The sequence below is a fragment of the Myodes glareolus genome, chromosome 20 (genome assembly GCF_982192425.1).
Source record: "Myodes glareolus chromosome 20, mMyoGla1.1, whole genome shotgun sequence".
Lineage (NCBI taxonomy): Eukaryota > Metazoa > Chordata > Mammalia > Rodentia > Cricetidae > Myodes > Myodes glareolus.
The window spans coordinates 50,732,507-50,755,032 of NC_142045.1; the positions used below are offsets into that span (position 1 = coordinate 50,732,507).

The 22,526-nt window shown below is 41.6% G+C and overlaps 1 protein-coding gene across 3 annotated transcripts in view; it reads right to left on the minus strand.

Annotated features, from left to right (window-relative positions):
• Window positions 1–21,437, minus strand: part of Pik3ca (phosphatidylinositol-4,5-bisphosphate 3-kinase catalytic subunit alpha) — a 78,145-nt gene extending 56,708 nt beyond the window's left edge. For 2 of the 3 annotated variants that reach the window (XM_085682327.2, XM_085682325.2), the window contains exon 1: window positions 21,308–21,437. The gene's annotated coding sequence lies outside the window, so the exon portion shown is untranslated. The remainder of the gene's footprint in view (window positions 1–21,307) is intronic. The other variant, XM_085682326.2, reaches the window with a different exon arrangement.
• Between the last annotated feature and the right edge of the window lie 1,089 nt (window positions 21,438–22,526).

The following is a 22,526-nucleotide window of genomic DNA, read 5'->3' on the forward strand; positions in this document are numbered from 1 at the left end:
GGTTAATAGCATTGCCTGCTCTTCCATAGGTCCTGAGTTCAATTCCCGGCAACCATGTGGTGGCTCACAACCATCTGTAATGAGGTCTGATGCCCTCTTCTGGCCTGCAGGCATACACACAGACAGAATATTGCATACATAATAAATAAATAAATAAATATTTTTTTAAAAAGGAAAAGAAAGGAGAAAGAAAATGAGAAAAAATTTGCTCATCTAGAAAAAAATTAAGGAAATATTATGAGGTTTACAAAGACAGACTAAAAGACAACAAAAATTCCCCTATGATTCCACATCTCTTTTAATATTTAGTATCACATAAATATGGTTTTATTTTAATTCTCTTTTTATGTCGATACAAAACATACAGGTCTCACTTCAAAGGGAGTAAAAGATAGTTCATTCTAAAACCAAACATGGGTGACCATGGCCAAGGAACCCAGTGATTCAGATTATGTCAAAATCCACATGCCTCTGTGGTTTCATGACATTTTTATAGTATCAGAACAATGGAATAGTTCATAAATCCACAGACTTTTCAAATACACAGGTAGAAACTTAAGACAAGTGGGCACAGCAAAGTGAGAAATTTCTGTTGTAGCTCTCAGATGCAATCTGATGTCATTATTAGCCTTTGGATTGGTCTGTACACTCCAAGGATGTTAGATCATACACAGAGATGGGCTTACATAACCCAAGATACCACTGGGTCTTGGTCTGCAACATTCAAACTCTCTATAACCATTCCAGCTACAGTTAATTAGTTAACTAGCATTGTAGAACGTTCAATTCAAAGTGTGGCTCTTGTGTACTAGCTTCAGTTAATGTGTATATATGCATTTATTTTACTGTAAGGATAAATTACAAAAAATAGTCCTGGTGTAACCCCTGTGTATTTTCTGAGTAATGCTTTTATGTAGGTGTCCTTGTTAGTTAGCTGGGCAGTGTGAGAAGAAATGAAGCTTTTCCTCCACGGAGTCCCTTTTTGTCATAGCATTTTATCACAGCAGCAGAGAGGAGCTGGAATGATAAGCTAGCCTACAGGCTGGTGTCACTGGGGATCTGGCCCAAGGGGCTCCCCAAGGAGAAAAGAGCAGAGTCTCTTCTAGCTCCACTCTCACTACACTGCTGAGTCAGAGCAAGCATGCTTGTCTGTAAAGACCCCTGGGTGATTACATTCAAGGTTCACAAGCATTGGCCTATCCCTCAGGTTAATGTCAGCATAGTCAGTTATTACAATTAAAAATATTATTTAAAAAATATTATAATTTATTGTTAACAATGCCAGGGCAGTAACAATTTGTAGGATTATGGAACCAGACTTTATAAAAAAGGTATACAATCCAGTTCATCAGGGATTGGGAACCTGGAAAAAAAAATTTTGTCTTTTTAAATAGCCGTATTTTTCGATAATTGTCCCTAAAGAAGTACTGATTGATTATTAGACCTCTTAACTGAGAATGAGTCTTTCATTTTCAAAGAATGTGAAATGGTTTATTGCCAGACGCCCCTTAGGGGAGGAAGGGCGGGAAGTCATTAAGGACAGCACCGTTCCAGACCTCTGCAGCTGAGTCACAGCTTGTCAGTCATTCGTGGTGAGCTATGAGGGAGTGGGGCAAAGGTGGGGCTTGAATGTCAATCAGTTGATTCAGGTAGGAAAACAGGGTTGGGACTCTGGAACTACCTAAATCTCCCTAGCCACCCAGCACTTTGCTCTTTAATTAGAAAGGGTGACTCTTTATGGATTTACTTCTGTAAATAATCTCATAAACGGAGATAAGGAAAGGAAAAGTCCAGATTACTTGGGGCAGCAAAAGGAGGTGTGTTCAGGGTATAGGCACTGTGCCAACCAATAGTTCCTGGTAGAATAAGAACAGTTATGCTCAGAACAAGGAAGTGAATTTAAAAATCATAACCTGACTTCTTGGCTTAAAAGAGAGTAATAGCTGGAGAGAGGATTGCTCAGGAGCTGAGACCTGAGTTTGGTTCCCTGTGTCCACGGCGGGCATCTCACAGGCACGTAGAACTCCAGCTGCAGGGGCTCTGATACCTTCTGCCTTCGCAGGCACTAGCACACGTGAGACACACAGTCACACACATGCACGTAAAAAAAAAAAACTTAAAGTCTTAACAGAAGTTGTAATAATGTTTGTACGTGGACTAGTCTCTCTTAGGCTAGCTGGAAGCAAGAGCACCCAGGCAGTGGGAAAATTTCACATTTTCTCTTAGCTTGACTAAGGGCCCATGAACCATTTCTTTGAAATACAGTCATTGAGGAAGAGAGGATCCCAAATTATCTTTGTCTGTGTGGTGTGGGAAAACAGAAGACTAACTCCCCAAATTGTGAGTTAACAGACACGGATGGCCTAATCACATTGAACAGCCTGTCTCCAAAATCCTTCAGTACATTCTCACCAGTTTAGAAACTCCTACCATCAGTCTCAGAAAACTCAGTTTGTTCTCCCTTCCCTAACATAAATATCTGCAATAAAGTCTCCTTCTCTTTATAAAAAAAAAAAGTCAACGAGACAGGGATGGACGTGGGAAGGAACATCTATAAATACTGATTAATTTCTAACTTGATTAAATTAACACTGCGTACCAATGCAAACACTGCTGCTAGTTGTTCTTTAATTACACTGTTTACAGAATTTGTGTCAGCTGATCTGGATCACCTATCATTTAATAAGTCCAGAAACGGCTTTCTATTCCTATTTTACTAAGGGTGTGTATGTGTGTGTGATAAAGCCATAGAGCCATTAGATTTACCATTTCTTTAGGATAAATTTATGCTTTAAGTGAGGCTGGTGTGCAGTGGTGAATGTGTATTGTTTATGTCAATCTCTAACAGTTCAAGAAGTTTCACAATAATGCTTAATACACCAAATGTCTGAATGGAAGTAAAGCTGAGAAGTCAGCTTTAACGTATCTTAAAGCCCTCCCCCCCTTCTCTCTTTCTCATACACACACACACACACACACACACACACACACACACACACACACACACAGTATATTATGTTATATTCCATGCAGATCCAGGAAGCAGAATCTCTAACTGAAGCAACACAACTATTTATTGATTACTGGCTTGGATAGAAGTGCCACAGCTGAATTTTTACTACTTTAGAATGAAGAACTGCATACCTCTAATACCAGCACTCAGGAGTCTAAGACAGGAAGCTCATCAACAATTAAATGCTAGCCTGGGTTATATAACAAATACCAGGCCAGCCAGGGCTACCATATAACAAACAAATGAATAAACAGGGTGCTGCAAAGTAACACCGAAGGCCCTACGTAGTAGGTTGTGTTTGTAATCACAACAGCTTGGTGGGACGACCAGGACTATAGTGTGAGACTATTTCAAAATATGAAAAAAGGGATGTTTTTAAATTTAACTTTACAAATTAAGCTAAAGCCTATTCTGAAAAAAAATTGAATAAAAATAAAACAATGTTTTATTATCTCAAAAAATATGAGATAATGTTTTTCAATATGCATGAAAAAGATCTTCCTAAATAAAACTAAAGTAAGTGACAAATGCACACGAGGATACACTAAAGGGAAACAAAATACAGACAGGTAAAAGCTACCTGGCTGTCATGGCTGACAAAAGTAGGAACTGTGAATAAGAGACACGAGAGCGTGCACTGAGTGCTCACAGAAAGTGATGCAAATCAAAAATTTCATCTTTACACATTCACAAATGCAAATTAAACAACATAACAGTTCACCTATCAGATTTGTCAAATTAAAAGCCTTTGAGGACACCCCAACCTCAAGGAAATAAATAAAAGCCTGACCAAGCACGCATTATTCCCTGGATCTGCAAAAGGTAAGACTGGTGCAAGGCATTAAAGAGAAAGGCACTGTGCAGCAAAAGGAAACTAGACTAGACAATACATTGCAGAGCTTCTAGAGCACACATAACAAACGAAGACTTCATTGGCAGCAACAGAGCAGAAGACTGCTGGGATGTAAACCTGTGGGAAAACAGCAGGACAAGGGATTTTACGCCTACCAAACTATCATGAGGAAAGGAAAAATGAAGAAGGTATTTCTGGACAATCAGGTTAGCAAACCTTTACTTCCCTTGAGCCAATCCCTAGGCTTAGTCAGAAAATGACTACAGTTAATTAAAGAGGGAGGCTAAGAGATAGAGAGACCCCACACACTGGGACTAGTGGAAACCAACACAGTGAACAACAGTCTAAGTAAATAATGGAGAAAGGCGACAACATTTTACATTAATTATAAAAGCTAGTACGTCCAAACTAAGAGACAGAGAATGGAATCTATGACGGAAGTAGAAAGCGTTCAGAAGGAACAGAAGTTCTGATCAGAGTCAGGTAGCATTAAGGACATGTGGAAGAATGCGTGTGATTTTCATAATAAGAAAAAGGCAAATAAGTGGAGATTTTAGGAGAAAAGAGCCCCAAAATTATATAAGATCATACTTCAAATGAAGAAAACAGCAGTTTTGAGCTCTATGTGGTATGCATGAAAAGATAAATCCTAAGTTCTGACTGTGAAGACGACTGTGATGTTAAATATGGTACAGAGCACAAATCCATTAACAGTAATCCACTTGGTTTGTAAAGGGAAACATTTTATACATGGATATAAATGCTATTAGTTTCAGCTATTAAAATCTACTTATAATCAAACTCGAGAGTTCAGAAAGGGTATAAAACAAAATGTCACCAGTTCTTGTCAGCATAACAAGTAACTGTCAGAGGACTGGAAAGGAAGAACTGGGCATAACTAATACACTCTAACACAGGAAGCAATTAGGAGTATTACCGAGCTAATATTCTGGGAAATGGAGATTTCGGCATCTTAACCACAGAAAGCAAGGCTGGGGAAATGTGCTTGTCCTGTAAGCATGAAGAAAGGCCAGATTTCAGATCCCCAGAACCATGTAAATGCCAGGTGGGTGTGGTGGCCTGGGAAAGCAGAGATGGGATCTCCAGAACAAGGAGGCTGGCTCTAGTGTCAAGGTCTGTATATGACTGAGGCCCCACCTCAAAGAATAAAACAGCCGCAGACTGGAGATGGTTCCTCACATCAGCCACATATGCATGCAAACACAAATGCAAAAACATGCATGCACACACAAAGAAAGAGAGAGGTGGGGGGATAGAAAAGTATGGAGATGTTGATTAAGCAGTAAAAAACAGGGCTGTCAATCAAGATGACTCAGTAGGTAAAGCACCTGTCACAAACTTGATGACCCGAGTTCAGCCCGGGATTCCAGGTAAAGATGAAAGGAGCGACTCCACAAAACCGCCCTCCGATCACTCTACACATGGAGCACGCATGACCACACCATACACATAGCAATAAAATTTCAAAGATTTAGAAACAGTAGGGGGTTGGACGTTAGGCACTCAGCACTCAGGAGGCAGAGACACATCCCATGAACTCTATGAGCTCAAGGCTAGCCTGTTCTATGTAGCAACTTCTAGGCCAGCCAAGACTACATAGTAAGACCCTGTCTCAAAAAAACAAAAACAAAAGCAAGCAAACGAAAACAAAAACAACAACAACAAAAAAGAGTAGAATGTTTAAAACTGGGCTTAGAATGTTCACATTTAATAACCCCCAAGTCCAGTGGCTACTAACAGTAGCATTTCTGTTTCTAAAATGCATTTATTATTTTATGTATTTTTGCATGCATTGTGGTGTAATGTATGTGTGTCCATGTGGGTGTATGTACACTTGCAGGTATGTGGAAGTCAGAGTTTTTTGTTTTTTTTGAGACAGGTCTCTGGCCTCACTGGATTTCACCAGTGGCTACTACAGACCAAACAAGTCAGTCTCAAGAGCTCTCCTGTCTCCACCTTCCCAGCTCTAGAGTTGCTGCTTTACATTGTATTGCTTCTCACAAAGGTTCTGGGGACTCAGCTTATGTCGACACATTTATATACTACAAGAGCTGGACAGACTGGATCAGCTCCCCAGGCCGCTCCCATGATTTTCTAAAGTTAGTATTACAGCTTAATATTGGAAAGGGTTAACAGATAGATACCCGCTTTTTATGAATCTTTCTAGGTGCTGAGGAGCTCTTTTGGAAATCTTTTAAGATAGAATAATTTTTCAGTGTTTGGCTTATCTCAAAATATGGGACCCTAACTTACATTTTCTTGGTTTTGGTTCAAGAAATATTGGCAGAAAAAGTTGACAGCTGGGTATAAGGATATTATAAGATGATTCCAATTATCCAAACTGTTTCTTTTAAAAGAACAGATGCTACTAAATGTTGCATTGTTGCATTTGGTTTAAAGCTCAGCTACATGTCCTCTAGGGCTCCTAGGACCTCATTCTGTAGCGGGCCACTGGTTTCCATCAACACCTTAGGACCTAAGTCTTCAGGTTACACAGCTAAGTTTCAGAAACCAGGATCTGGATGTTCACTTGAAAACTTACACACAGAAAAGCTTTTGTTAGAGAATAAGAGATTTCCTACATAAATATTTTAGCTCAGAACAACCCACTATGAGTATACAGCCTGCTCTGCCAAAGAGACAAATACACTTTACAGGCAGAGGAAAGAAGGTCAAGTGTGAGAGTAGCAGACGAACAGTTTAGTATCCATTCAACAGTCAGTTCCCACCCCAGAGCAGTAAGCGTGATTTTACAAAGCATGATGATGAAGAAAACATCTCCCATTCAAACAAAATAGAAGATACACTGTCTGTCAGCCACAAGAAAAATGCCTCAAAAAGTAAGAAAAATTTTGCTATGTTTCCTGTAAAGACTGAAATCAGAAGTTATGTGTCCTATATTCATGGCCCTATACTTAAAAATCTGGGACACAAGCAGATAATTTCTCCAGATTTCATTTTCCTTCCTAAAATATAAGATTACGACTCTTTCCCTCACTTGCTTACAAACAGTTCATCATCTGAACAAGCACTTGCCATGCAATGACTCTACAGCGGTCTTAGGCCAAGCAGCCAAGGTTCTAGATAAAATGCAATGTTAACCTCCAGAGGCTAGTGAGGATGTGCAAACAAACAAGTGTAACTGAGCATGTGTGGTCCAACTCTAGAGCCCACGGAAACACTAAGGGAGAGCTTGTCTGCCTCTGAGAGAATCCAGGAATATCTTACACCGACCGACACTCAGATAAGATTCAGAGTGCCTGGTCAACAAGCTATCAGGAAGGCGCAGTCAAGACAGAAGAGAATCAACGCCGCAGGAACTCAAGTCAGAAAAGCCCGAGTGCGTGTGTCTGAAGCAGTTCAGGATGTTTGGATAGAAAGCTGGACTGTGATACCAGGGTAAAAAATGAGCACATGGCAGTGAGTGGAGGCCAGTTTGCAAGGACCTTATTCCAAGGCTGGCTTCCTTCACATCCTTGCCTGGAGTGCTGCAAAAGGGACACTCACTGAGACCCATATTCCCACCACTACAGATCTGTTGGGTCAGAATTTCAAGGATCTGGAAAATTGACATTTTAACAAAATTTCCTACACGTGGAAGGTCTTGTTTAAAGCAAGTAACAAGACTGCAATGGACAAAAATAAAGACATTCAAGTAAATGAAAGGCAAGGAAAGTTTCTGTGGTTACTATCATGAAGTCTATTTAAGGAGGAGCAATGCAAGTTCCCTGGGGTCACTGGACTTTAGGCTGGAACATCTGATGGTTGAGGGTGCCCACTGCAACTGGGGAAGTAGTGTCTCTTTCCATAAAACCTATTTCTGACAGCTTGCTCGTGAAATTCTGCCAGTTACCACACGGACAACTCTGGCAGTAGTATGGATATGGAAACAGGACAGGAAGCAGAGTCTGGTGAGGTAATCCAGTGACACAGTACAGAGTAAACGGGACACTGAAAAGAGACGAGATAGACCAAGAGGTGTTTCTAAGAAATAATACCCAAACTCTGGCAATCAGTTCAATCAATTGGGTATTACTTCTTAAAAACAGAATAGAGTAATTTAGAACATTCCTATATTACCACACTGAACAGGAAAAGAGCACACAGAAGAGATGCAGAGACATTAGGGAACAAGTATTGATGTTAACGCGGTTTCTTTCTGATTATTCCCCACATGGCACATGGCCTAACACGCACACGGAAATGACTTCTGTTTCTTTCAGTGTAAAATCCTTCCCTGCACATTACAGAAATTCACTCACTCCAATGCTGATTGAGTTATGGGCACGAAGTCCTGTGTGCAGCACAAATGCAGCACAGATGAGGGAAAACGTACACACCGCTTCAGACACCACTGAGTCCTCCCATTCTCTAACATCTTTCTTTTGCTATAGTTGCACACACATAGTACATACAACTTTGTATTTTGCTTTATTCACTTAAAAACATTTCCTTAAATTACTAGAAATTCTTAATAAATGTATTTTTTTACATGAGTGTGCAGTACTAGGACTCAAACCTGAACTTTGAACAATCTCCCAGATGAAACAGTTTTTATATGGCTACCTCCTTCTGTGGGATATGGACTACCGCATAGTAAGCTTGCTTTACCCATTCCCTCTGGGGTTAAACACATCTCCTGCATGTGTGAAGCCTCAGCAATGAGCCCATATTCTAGGTCTGTTGTTCATTCACCTCAGGGAAAGAAACTTTGTGCTTTTGAAAATGTTTATATTTTAAAATATTTTTAAACATTTGTGTCTTGAATTTTTGCGGAGTTCTTGATTATAGTTTTAAATTTTTTTCACTTGGATGGGAGAGGAAAAAACGTCAATGATTTAAGAGTCAAATATATGAATTTCTATTTGCTAAACAGTTTCAATTCATAGTATATTCTCCTATATGTATTCTAGTCTCCAAAACATTTGTCTTTTCCTCTGGATTTCTGGTGAGTCCTTTTCATGGAATAACACTTCTGGGTCCCCTACTCCTTTCGAGCAACTGAATGGTCACACTCATGCCAGTGCCCAACTCTTCCATTTTAACTCTATAGTGCACTTTGATACCTCAGAGAGCTGGAAAATTAGCTGGTTTTGATTTTTTACTTAATGTCATCTTTCTTTTATCTACTTATAGTCTCTCAGACAAAATTAAGAGCTATCCTAATTTCTCAAATGCATTTCAAATGAAAATTATGATAAACTTACAAATCAACAGGAAGAACAGACTCTTATAATAGCTGATTTTCCCATCCAGGAATATCCTGTACCTCTCTACCACAGTACTGAATATAGTGATTGTTTAACTACAACTCATGTATTTTTTTACCATTATAAATTATTATATTTTCTAAACAATTATTATTATCATAAATGAGAATTACTGATTTTTAAAATTATTTTATATGCAATTACTCTATAATCTAATAATTTCTCAGTTGACTCTTGGTGTTCCTAGAAATACAATTATACCCAAAATAGAAATTTCCAGTTTCTTTCTCAGTATTCATCCCTCTCTAAGTCATGTCTTAATGTACTGAAGCAAACCAACAACTACAATTTAGAAGCCAAATAAAATGACAACTATAAAATAAGAGCAAAGACAATCCGACAATCTGTTAAGTACATTTTGTGACTACCAAGTAAGAATTATCCTAAGAATGTAAAAAATGGCCTTGAATGGCTACAACAAACTATTATCTGTGCTTGTGTATTCTGACAGGTAAACACGATCACACATAATTTTATTATTTCAATACACTTTTACATTGTCAGTGTAACTATACACATCTATATGGAACGTGTAGTTGTCACCATGTTCTGAAAACTGAATACTAATTCTACCTAATGTGGGATGAAGCAGTCCAAGGTCAGTGATCACCAAGGACACCAAGTCATATACTGATCTTTCTTCAGGCTAAACTGTGAAAGCAAATTGAAAAATCTTTACTCCTTGACTTCAAGAATTACAGCTATCTTATAACATCTTGTCTTATGACTACTCAACTATCACTCTGCTTCTCGCCTCTCTATTCTTTTCTAAGACTGTGGATTTGCTAAATGAAATGGTTTTAACCATACAGGGTAGAACATATGTTATAAAATACCAAGTGGGAATCTACAAGCCTCTGTTTAGAGGACTAGAAAGACTAGAAACAAGACAAAGTAAACAATCCGACAAGTCTATACCTCATTCTCCTTTCCTTATGTAATACTTACTAATGCTCTTCATGTAAGAAACCAATTATCGTCCATCAGAGTTGGGAAAGGAGTATACCTTTGCCTCCATGTGCTGGTTTTGTAGAGGGCCAGGATTCTGCTACCTGGCCAAGGACTCTTAATAGGGTCAGTGTATGTTTGTTTTTAATGCAGAAAAATGGGACCTGTTACAGTTCTAGAATACAACCAGAATACTATGTTACTTGTTAACTGTATGACATCAGACAAACATAAGAATACCTTACTGAATGGTGTTGTGTAACAGTTTCTTCCAAGACTTAAACATTCCATCCTGCAGGGAAGCTCCTTAAACAAAATGGAAAAATCACTCAAAATAGCCTGAGGAAGTCCCTGAAATTGACCAGATTCACCAGTCTCAGAGTAAACAATAAAAGCTGAGCTGTGAAGAGAGTTCAGATCAGCTGCCTGGAAGGGATTTAATCCTGAGTTGCTTGGAAAAGACACTCTCCAATCCATCGAGTGGCCTGCAAGTTATGTAGTGCACCCTAGGTTTCCAGTTTTTGTAAACTGTCACCTGTGCTGGGTAGGCCTTGGTGATGAAGCTGTTTTTGAGTCATTCTTGCTCCTGTAAGTAACTACTCACTCATTTTGCTGTAAGTAACTCCAATAAAACTCATTGGTTCACCAAGTTTGACTTTGGAGGTATCCATACTTTAGTCTGTCATTGAAATTCAATCTGGGCAAGTAGATATATGTTTTGTGTTCCCCCCAAAAGTTTTGTCTCACAACAAATGGCTACTGATTGAGAGAGGCATTTCCAAAGGTGCTAAAGCTTCCAAAAACCAACTTGGGGAATCTTGGGGGGGGGGGGGCTGCTCAACATTTTCCTCCTCACCACTGTATTTCGTTAATATCTTTATTGATGGCTGCCTTTTGTTTCATGGCTATAAAAACTCACACTGCCACTTCCATGGCAGAATACATCATTCTAGACAATCTAAATCTGTGTTCCCAAGATATAGTTGCTCATATTTGTCTCAAACTTTTATTCAAACAGGGCTTTTTACACTTGAACAATCTCTTAAATCAGCCACAAAAAAGTACAGTGCTAATGACTTCTGTAGTAACTAGGTTTTATACTTAATTAGGATATACCTGTATGTTTGAGTAACCATGTGTATACATGCACAGATTGCTATAGCACATCAGCAAGCTATCTGGGAACAAATAAAACTATTCAACCATCCTAAGTGGCAGTTTCTCTTCCAGGATCATTGGATTAATCAAGACAATACTAGAGGTGAGTAACATGAGTAACAAAGTCACACTCCATACCATGAGATTTTCATACTTAGTCACTGACACAAACCATAGGGGCAGCAAATTCACAGTGCAATTTTACGTCCACTTTGAGGCAAAGCTCAGCAATGGATGTGATTGTCACATTTAAATTATCATTTCATCACCATTTCACAGTTGCATGAGATAATTTCATGTGAACTAAATGTGATGAAACTCCAGTGTGCTGACTGGGTGTGGAAGTGCAGTTCACATATGTACTGAAGTGCTACTGTGAAGATTGAGGGAAATAACATGTAGTGACTCTATCCTATGTTCATTCCTGACATTCATAATCTTAAAGTTCATATTTGAAGGAATTCAAAATTACTCAGGGAGGGTTTGGGGAGACGGCTTGGGTGAAGCGCTTGCTGTGCAAGCATAAGGACCTGAGTTTGATCCCTAAAACTCACATTTAAAAAGTTATCAGAACGGTGACACACACTAGCAAGTCCAGCATTGGGAAGATGGAGAGAAGGATTCTTGGGGTTCAGTAGCCTATTAGTCTAGCCAAATCTGTGAGCTCTAGGCCCAATGAGAGATTTTATCTCAAAAAATAAGGTGGAGCCACATATGTTGGCTCAGTCTATCTATAATCATATCACTCATGAGGCACAGGCAAATCCCTTAGAATCTCAAGCTAGCCAGGGCTACATAGTTAGACCATCACAAAAAGAAAAAGACAGAGAATGGCTGCTCAAACCACGTGACACTGATTCACAGCCTCTATACATATGCATGCACATGCATGTATCCACACATAAGCACTCACTCACATATCCACTCCCTTGCTCTCTCTCTAGAGACATTTATAAAACTGAGCAAAATTAATTTTCTCTCACAGCATTTCAGCTAAAAAAAAAAATCAGTCTATGTATACATATATACAGGAATGGCCTTGAACTCCCGATCTTCCTGTCTCAGCCTCCCATATGCTGCAACTACAAAAGCGTGTCACTATACCAGTTCAAGATAGTAACGTCAATTCCTACATTAGTCATAATAGCACAGAAGGAAACAAGCTTTGAGTCAGTGCTGGGGCAGTTCACAGTCACACTGTCTGCACATGCACAGCAATCTCTGTAAAAATATCCAAACAAGTATCAATAAGTCTTTAAATTAAGTGACAATAAAAAATTCAGTAATTATGACAAATTACTGATGTAAAATAGTAACAACATATTCAATTTTTAAAAAACATGTAGATTTGGGTTAGCAGATAGCTTAGTGGATAAAGATAATGCCACCAAGACAGACAATGTGAGTGTGATCCCTGGCACCCACATGGTGAAGAGGAGAAATGATGGCTGCAAGTTGTCCTCTGACCTCCATTTGTATGATATTATGGCATGAGCTACCCATCCCAAAAATAACTAAGTATGTAATAAACAATTTTAAAGTACATAGATTTTCCTGGTTTATAAGAGCTATGCCACTATGAGATCATACCCTGAATAGTGACTGGCTGTGCATCTCATCAAGAGCAGTAAGGCCCACACTGCTCAAAGCGAGGCAAGAAAACAGAAACATCTGTTTTCTAGAAATCTGTTTTCTAGAACTTAAATCTGAGCACCAACAGCACTAAACCCGGGGAGATGACGTGACAGAAATCCGTGCCACAGCTGTTTCAGAGATTAAAGGGAAAAAGAAATTAGACACATGGATATAAACCACATGGCTGCCTTCCTTATTTTCACATAATGGAGTCATAAAGTTTACATGATGTCTAGTCAAAACCCTCCCACTATATGCAAGACCCACTATTTAATAAAGACCCTAATTCAGTAAGAACTGCATACAGGCCTGTCACATGTGACCACAGGACATGACTACGACCTTTAGTACATGAAGAGGGGAAAGGTACACCCACATTTCAACAGAGAGCTACTCAAGGTGTTACTGGGGTTGCTGAGAGCCTAGGGACAGTCAGAGAAGCCCTGGCTCAGGATGCTGAGACTAAGATGAGGGAACCCTAAGCCCATTTTCCTTGATACTTGCTGTCCACTCATTTTCCACTCCTCTCAAATATTAAAATGTTACCGTTTTAATGGGAAGAAATTAAGCAGTAAAGAACTCTAAGCCTGTTAGATGGCAGTATTCACTAGCTACCCAGAGCCAGGACCCCACACAACATTCTCAGAATAGAATGTCCCACTGCACAACGTCACAGCTCCAAAATAAGTGAATGACTACAGTGTAGTCCTTACTCTCAAAGTGCCCAGGGGCTGTTACTGAACGCCCAGTGTGTACTGCTTTCCTGCTTTATTATAATACTGGTAGTCATGACCACCTTCTTTTTCAAATGAGAAAACATGTATCACTCAGAGAATAAGTAACCGAGAAAGACTAAATTATTTCCCCTGTGTCTCCACTCTGATTTTAGAGTATATGCTCCTAACCAGGCAGCCCAACACACTGGCTATCCTCTTAACTTCTAAGGCTGTCCTGACTTCCATGTTCCTCAGTGTTGCCGGATTACTCACCCTAATCTTTACTGGGAAAACTTATCTGCAGGAGTACACCAACCTGTGAATTTTGTATGCTATCCTCAATAAAGACAACCACAGAGTACATCTAACAGTGCTTTCAAAGCAGTATACGAGCTTTATTTAGAATTATATGGACAGGTGGTAAGACGGCTCAGTGGACAAAGGCATCTGCCATGTAAACCTGCAACCTGATTTTAATCTCTGGGACCCATACAAAGGTAGAGAAAAAGAACCAACTCCATCCAGTTGTCCTCTGACCCCACATGTAACCTAGCATGCATATCCACACACATAAACAGAATAATAAATTTTCAAATTTTAATTAAACAATTTGGTAGACCTGGGAGTCTTACAACACTACTAAGGAACTGAAAGCTGGTCACTCCATGGAAAAACAGCTGTTTTGCTTCTTCCTACCATTCCCGCATATCTGGGCAAACCAGAAACTGCTTTGAAAAAGTCATGTTCAACTTGTACAGCTAGCATATAGTTAGGAAAAGCAATACAAAATACCCCTTTCGCATATGCTTTAGATACTGCCTCTGAGGGCATCACCTGCCAAACACAAGAGCTGTTAAACTTTCAGGAAAATTCACAAGGACACACTACTGATGCAACCTTTCCTCCCCCTGATGTTGTAAAACAATTTAATTTCAGGTAAGACTACTTAAGTCATAACTGATTTCAATATTTTTCCCATTGATGTACCTTATACTTGATGCTGTGTTTCATAAACCTGGATTCTCAAGAACAGTGGCAAATTTGGTAAAACAAAAAAAAAAACCTCAAACAAACAAAAACAAACAAACAAAAAACAAATTAAAAAAAACCCAAATTTTGAAGCTGCTAACAGTTTCCCTAAGGGAAAAAAGGTATACTTTAATCTCCGGCTAAAGGCAGTGCATGCATTGTGAAATGCAACAGTTCTTCAGGTCTAGACTTGCAGCAAGTTCATCATGAAAATCACCAGGAAAGCAAGAGCTCTCAAAGAAAAATAAGCCACAGAAATCGGCTTAGCATGCTGAAAAACAAGTACACACACAAAACAAGCCCAAATACCCACTACCTGAGAGGGTCACTGAAAAACAATACCACCAAGTAGAAAGTGACCTTGGTATTTACAGAAAGAGGCCAACGGCAGCTCAACATGCCCGATAGAGAGCAGTGGCTGGTGCCATCTTTCCATGTACTTGTCAGCACAACTGGGGACAGGCCTAGAAAAGCTTTCTGTGCACCGCTTGGGTGCTAGGGAACATATTTTCCTAGAAGTCTTTAACAGTGAGATGATGCTCAGTGGCTATTCAGAGTCCTATGACTAGTGTGCTGGCCTCCTGGGTTGGCCGCTGGCATACACCGGTGACCTACTCTCAATGCCTGTCACCCGCTGATGGCTCCCTGTGCCAGTGAGTGAAATGACCACACCTGCCATGAGCTTGAATCCCAAAGTCACTGATGGAGGAGGGAGGTTCTCCCCACAGTGGAAGCCACAGAATTTCACACAAAAGCTTTCAAATTTGTGCAAACTTACAAACGTACTTTTTTTTATTTCTGAAAATAAAGGAACCGAGGACTATAGTCCCTCTAGAGGGTGGCTTTATTCAGCCTTAAATCAGAAACAGTCTGTGAATTGCAGAGAACTCCAGACGTTTTCCAGGTAAGGAATAAGCACTCTGAAAGGCCACGACCTCAGGCACTAGCTAAGCTCAAAGCTGAGTGCAGAGCTCCAGCACTCGGCAATCCCACCCAGTGTTCTCGGCTCCCAGCACAGCTCTCTCCGAACTTTCAATCCTTGCTAAAAATTTCCCAAGGCAGAAATAGAAATATGAAATTCATCAACAACTTATAAAAGTGTCCCTTTCTAAAACTATACATGCATATCTACATGTGAGAATGGGCACACGAATACAATGCTTTCAGAGGCTGGGGCACCGGATCTCCTGCAACTGCAGTCAGAAGCATTGTGAGCCTCGTGCCATGGATGCTACTAAGCAAAGTAGGGTTCCCCAGAAGACAGCAGGAAGCACTCTTAACCACTGCCATCTCTCCAGCCCAAAAGTGTTTCTTATGTACTTCACATAAAGATGACCTAAGACTGGCAGTTTCTTCTTAAATTACTTTTTCAAGTGTACAGCTACTAACTGATAGAAATATAAAGAAAAGTATCCTGATTTCCAAATGAGTCTAAATTTAGAAATCACTGTCTTTGTTTGTTTTTTGGGGATGGAGGATCACTATGTAGCCCAGGCTACCATGGAATCATTACACAGACCAGGCTGGCCTTGAACTCAGAGGTCACTAGCTTCTGTGTCAGGAACCTAGAATGAATGAATGCACACACTGTTTCCCCTCCGTCTTCATAGTGCTGACATTACCACTTGATGTTTCCAAGGTACGTGATGAAACACTTTTGTCACTCTTACGAGCACCCTCAAATAGAGTCAGCATCACAACACGATGATTCTACCATGGTACAAACTTTCACCAAACACACTGACTTCTCCAGCTTCTATTAAACAAACAGTAAGAACCTGAAATGTACCTCCTGTGTGCAGTCCCTAAGTTCTTAAGAGTTTTAAAGACTAACATATTTAAGCCTAGTGTGGCAGCTTATGCCTATAATCCCAGCACTATGGAAGCTGAGACACGAGGATCAAAGCAAGCTGAAAGATGTCCTGTGTCTACATACTGAGAACCAGGTTACTGTGAACTACACAGCAAGCTTGAAACAATCGGTGAAATAAATAAGTGTAACTAAGACAAAACACTTTATTTCAAATGGCAATGTAGATTTTGACAGAAATACTTCTCTGTTATAAATTCAATTATATGCTAAAAGTTACTGGAAATTAACTGCTTATAAATGAGTATAATTTGGACAAACTGTTGAACTAACTACCAAAACCAAATACTTTATTTCCAGGCCAAATAGAAAACACATTCTTGTATTAGATATAAATTTAAAATAATTATCATGTGTATATTATTTCCTAAATGGTTTTATGCCAAAGCTTGGGGAATCACTTAATTTTTTCTCCTTAATACATTAATTATTCAGCAGGCAACACAATGCAGCTTATACTGTACTGAAGCAGGCAGAGTCCAAAGGTGTGTCCCCAAAGTAACAGAGCAGCAGTGAGGGATCAGGCACTGGGGCCAGTGTGCACACAAGGCCTGGAGCCCACAGAGGATCTGGTCTGAGCTGGAGTTACAGGGCTGCTGGGAACTGAACTCCTCTGGAGGAGCAATACAGGTCCTCAACTGCTGAGGCATCCCTCCAGCCCAAGATCAGCACTCTAAGAACAGGCAGAAACTGCTTCCTTAGAGGGAAGGCAGCTTTGCTGTAGGCCATCTCTTTCACTTAAAACCTCACCACTGCAGCACTCTAAGATCAGCTCCCGAAATTAAGAGGTGACGAGGAGGAGCGAATACCCCACAGTTCCTTAACCAGGGCCAACTCGTTCAGACATGAACCTCGAGTAAGAATACAGTCTACCTAACACGGAGCCTTCATGAAGATGGTAATCTTAGGCTTCATGATGGAGCCTCAGACTTCACTATCGTGCTGTCTTGTATTTATCTGTTATATCAAATGCTTCAGTTTCTCCTAAGCATCACTCTTATTTTCCAACTTCAGTGGGCTTTCTCCACTACTTCCTGTCTGTACGATGGGAACATGCTTAGTGCCTTGCTTCTAGAATTAGCCCTGAGATCATTTCCCTGTATTTCCTTTATAACTTAGAAATTACTCAATAATAGCCCCCAAACTTTAAGGATTTATAAAGAGATCTCACCAAAGTCGTTAAGACTTTCCTTTTAAAGTCATTGTTAATTTTAATTTGCTCCCTTTCTGTGAACATTAAATCTGATTTTTCTTACCTCGGGAGCCCTGGAAGTTTCCCCCTTCACACATGCACAAGTACCTGGCTCTTGTTATCTAGGCATAGTGGTTTTCCATTCAACCTGACCAAAGTCTGGGTGCCTGGAAACTGAAAAGGATTCTAAAAAAAGGAAACCAAAAGTCACAACGGAATGGGAGCCTAGTCCCTAACACCTGCAGCACCAGCAGCTGAAAAGTGGGAAACGGCTTCACCTGATTAGAGGAGACCCTTCCTCTTGATGGAAATGAACACTTTGGACTAGGTCAGTCAAGAACACTGCTGGATCTGAGTTGAATTCAACTCTATCTACTGAGTAGTCACAACCCCATTACACAGATTAGGACATCTGTGCAAAGCAGCAAGCACCCACCGGAGCATAGGTTCTGAACTCATCAGATTTCAAGACTACCTTTGCTGCTCTGAATGTTAAGGCTAGATCACTGAGTACCACACACAACATGCAACAGTCTTTCTGAGACAGGAAGACCAAGGTGGAAAAGCTCAAGACTTCCACAGAAACACAACATTTAGGGGTAAAAGAATATTTGAATGCATTCCAATCTCCTGGTTTCAAGTCCACTGGGTCTAGTAATGGTCTGTATGCTGCTGGGGTGCATGTGTCTTTTGGAATAGAGTGCCACTTGATGTAATTTGTAACATCTCAAATGTCTCCAAATGAAATCCATGTGAGCAGTAGTTTCAAGGATGCATACTTTTAGTGGGGAAGAAAGTTAAATGTATTTGGCAGGAATAAAAACTTAATTGGTACTTATGAATATCACACACTGTAAAGGAGCATCAGCAAAGTGCTTGTTCAGTCAATTGCCTATAACATGTAACTGTAACTGGCTAAAAGGCACAACTGTGTATGTGACAGACCAAGTCCCAGTCCTCCTGGAATTCACATCCTGGTGGAGAACACAGACAAACAGATGACAATGCAGTGAGGAAATTTCGTTACCGTGGGGGGACACGATGCCATGGGAACAGGAAGCAGGGACACCTAACCCAGACTGCACTTTTCAAAGGGGGCAATGTGAAACATTAGAGGAACCAGCGAGTCAGGGAAGCAAAACTGAGAGTACTAGTGTTGCAGGAAGTACGAGCAGCATTTACAGTGGAGAGCAAGCAAAGGTCAGAAAGCTTGCAGTATGAGAGAAACAAGGACCGAGTCAGACAGGCCCTGAGAGACAGGGCTTCACTATCCTCTCCATTAGAATTTCATGAACTTTAAAACAAATTAAACAAAACAGGTCTGGCTACATGTCAGACAAAGCACAACAGAATCTATCACAACTTTAAATGCTTCCTAGATTGTGTCGCCAGAACTGAAAAACATTATTGCCAGCTTTAAAGGAGCAGGCAAGGGAGTGGGTTCTGATGATCCACCTCGGTGCAGGCCATAAACTGTACAACAAGACCCCAGCTCAGTAACAGTGGTTGTAACCACCAGCCTTCCCCTAAACAAATAAACCAAAACCAAGCAAAATGCTTAACACATTTACTATTGCAAATTTAAAAAACAAAAGATGATCTTAATTAAACTTCTTTGGTTCCTGTTTCCCAGTTCTATTAAATGAGCAATGACCCGGAGAAGATTAGAGTCTAGTCCGAGTGAAAGAAGTCAGAAAATAATTATTTTGTCAATGAATCTGTGTCTCTTGCCACCTGTTTGGCCTCAGATAAGAGTATCATTTCCTAGGACTGGTAAAATAACTTAAGGGAAACCAGACCTTCTAAAAACCCTACTTGACTATACCTTACAGGATGAGCTAGAAATGATACTCTGAGATTTTTGAAGTTGGATAATAAGTATTTTTGTGCAAGGGAAATCTTTCATGATGCTTCATAAACACTTCATTTAAAGATTTCCCCACTTTGGAATTCGAGACACAGAACAGTAAAATAGAGAGAACTGATCCTTTTAATGCCACTCAAGCTGCTAAAGAGATCAAATAGGATTAAGTTCGCTCTCTTCAAATAAACAGACCAACAGAACAAATGCTCTGTACATGACTGCAACTGTTTAAAATCTCGGTTTGGTGGAGGAAACAGTAAGCTGCCTTTAAAAAGTTATCATCGCCTACTGTGTATGAGTATTCTCTTTCTAAATTTAGCCGGGTTTAGAAGGCAGTACTGACTGGGGATAGAGGACCTTATGGCAGGAAGGAAGCTAGGCCTCTAGGGCCCGCAGGTGCTGTTACCAGTCTTCCACAGAAAGCGCCCTCCTGAGAATACACTCACAAATTCATGGCTTCACTTAGCTATCTAATGACACTTCTTTAATACTACATCCAATTTGCCTAAAATTTTTAAAACCTTAGATAAAAACAGAGTTTTACATTTATCTGCGTGTTCACTGTTAACTCCTTCCACTTGGACAGGCTTGCTTTATGCTCGGTTATCAATAAAACGGCAACATTTGTTACTTTATTTCCCTCCTGGTGATATCACTATTCTGACGTGCTACCATTGTTTCAATCACTCGTTCTGTGATTTTTTTTTAAAGTGGGACAGCGCTATTTTGAAAAACGTACAATTAAAAACAAAGGTATGGATGCCTACATATTTGCTAGTGCCTCCTTTAAAAAGTCCCAAAACACGACATGAAAAACTAAAATCGACAAAAAAAACCCCAAACTCAAAAAAAGCCACACAACAACACCAACCGTACCCTTCAGACAATTTCGACTGATGACACTGCAGAACAGTTAATCTGATAATTAAAAATTTCCAGAACACGTGATGTTTAGACCGTGATCTACGCTGTCAACCAGAACCCAACGCTTTAGTTTAAAATAAAAATACCTTACAACTTGAATAGAGACACGTTAACAAATTCTTGAACCGCCATTGCAAAGGGAGCTCCCTAATCAAAACATCGTGTTTGATTTATCCAAATTAATTCAGCAACACAGTATCTTTTATTTTTTTGACCCAGGACTTTTTATCCAATGCACCATCAAACGTACAGATTCCACAGCACACGATGTCAACAAATACCAAGAGAGGCTAGCCTCCGAAATGGTCCAAAGTGGTTCAAAAGTTGCAGTGGCAACGACCAGACCTGAGCTACCTGGGCTCCTCCCAAGCCGGTTTCCCCAGGGTCCTGGGAGCCCACGCCCCGCGTGTGCACAAAGGCGCAGTGGAGGCACGAGCTTCGGGCTGCAGTCGACTCGGTTCCCCATAGATGCAGACTGCACAAGCCCTCGGCTCGTCCTCCGTATCTACCCACGTACTGCGGGGACTGACACAGTTCGGGAGCGGCGGCCGAGGCCGTCCGGTCCCCGGAGCGCAGGGGAGGTACAGAGAAGAGGCGCGCCCGCGAGCCGACACCCCGATCCGGGAGGAAAGGCCCGGCAGGAGTGCGGGCGGCGCGGCTAGGCGACACCCGAGCCCGGGGCGTGCGGCCCTTGCGTGCCCTTCCCGGCCGCCCCGCCACCGCGCCAAGGAGGAGGACCGGGCGGCGGCCGGCTACGACGAGAGGGGCCGGGAGCCCGCCCGCCCGGAGCCCGCCCTCCCCGCCATCTACTCACGCTCCGGCTCCTCCAGGCTGCGCGGCTCCCGCCGCATCGGGTCCCGGCCCCGCGGGCGGCGGCGGCGGCGGCGCCGAGGGAGAGGACAGCGGGCGGCGCGGCGCCCGCCTCCCGGGCCCTCTCCCTCGCCGCTGCGGAGCGGCCCGGCCGGGCCCGAGCGCTGCCTCGCCGGCCGCCCCAGCCCCAGCCTCGGCCGCCGCGGCACCGGAACTGCCGCTCGCTCGGCTGCTCGCTCCGCTCGGCGCCGGCCCCGCCGCACGCCCCCACCCCCGGCTCCGCTCGCCGGCGCCCGGGCTCTTTTTCCTTTTGTTTCCAGAATAAACTTTATTGGTCTCTCTTTCCGCTCACATCGTGTAAACAAACAACGAACTCTTCCCCACCCCCTCGCTCCCCCCCCTCCTGGGGCAGAGGAGGCTGAGAGCTGAGGAGGGGCCGAACTTGCAACGCCCCGGAAATAGATCCAGCAGGGACCGGAAGTGGGGGGAGAAGAGGCCGGGCGACGGGCAAGTTCGGAAACAGTGACTCACTGCGCCTGCGCTCTGCTCTTCCGCCCCGAGTGGCTGTGCGACTCAGCGCTGCGGTAGCTGGGGCTGTGGTGTCATCCTGGGACAGTGGACGTGTCACGCCTGTTAGTTTCTTCCAGCGACGTTCTGTCTTGGGAGAAGCTGACAGAGAAGTTGGGAGCGAGGGACCCTAAAGAGAAAACGAAATGAGGGCATGATTAATAATGCCAAGTCGGATGGTGATTTTAGAAGTCCTTTACGATCACTGGTTTAAATTGTAACTCGTACGGATAGCCTTCTGCAGTCCTTTGACTCAGCTCCCAGAGACTTTTGACAGTGTCCCACCCCTTAGTTCTTGTATTCTAGCTATAGAAGATGTGTTATTGTTTTTTCATTTTGGGGCTTCAAAAAAGTTATACTGGCTTCAAGTTAGATTCAAGATGGTGATTTGGTACTGCGTAACATGTCAATCTCTTTTGCTTTTAAGAGTACTACTGCTCCACGGTATTCTGCCTTTCTCTCCCCCTACCGGTCTTTTATCATACTGAAAAGCCTGAGGTCCGGGATCTGAAGACAAGGCGAGTCCTGCCTAGAAATAACACTCTAGAGGGGTTAACAGTCCAGCTTAACATCCAAGCAACACACATTGCACATCCCCAACCCAGTCTTAGTGATTCATTCCTCTGCGTAGTCACACAGTTTCACTGGTCTGGGTT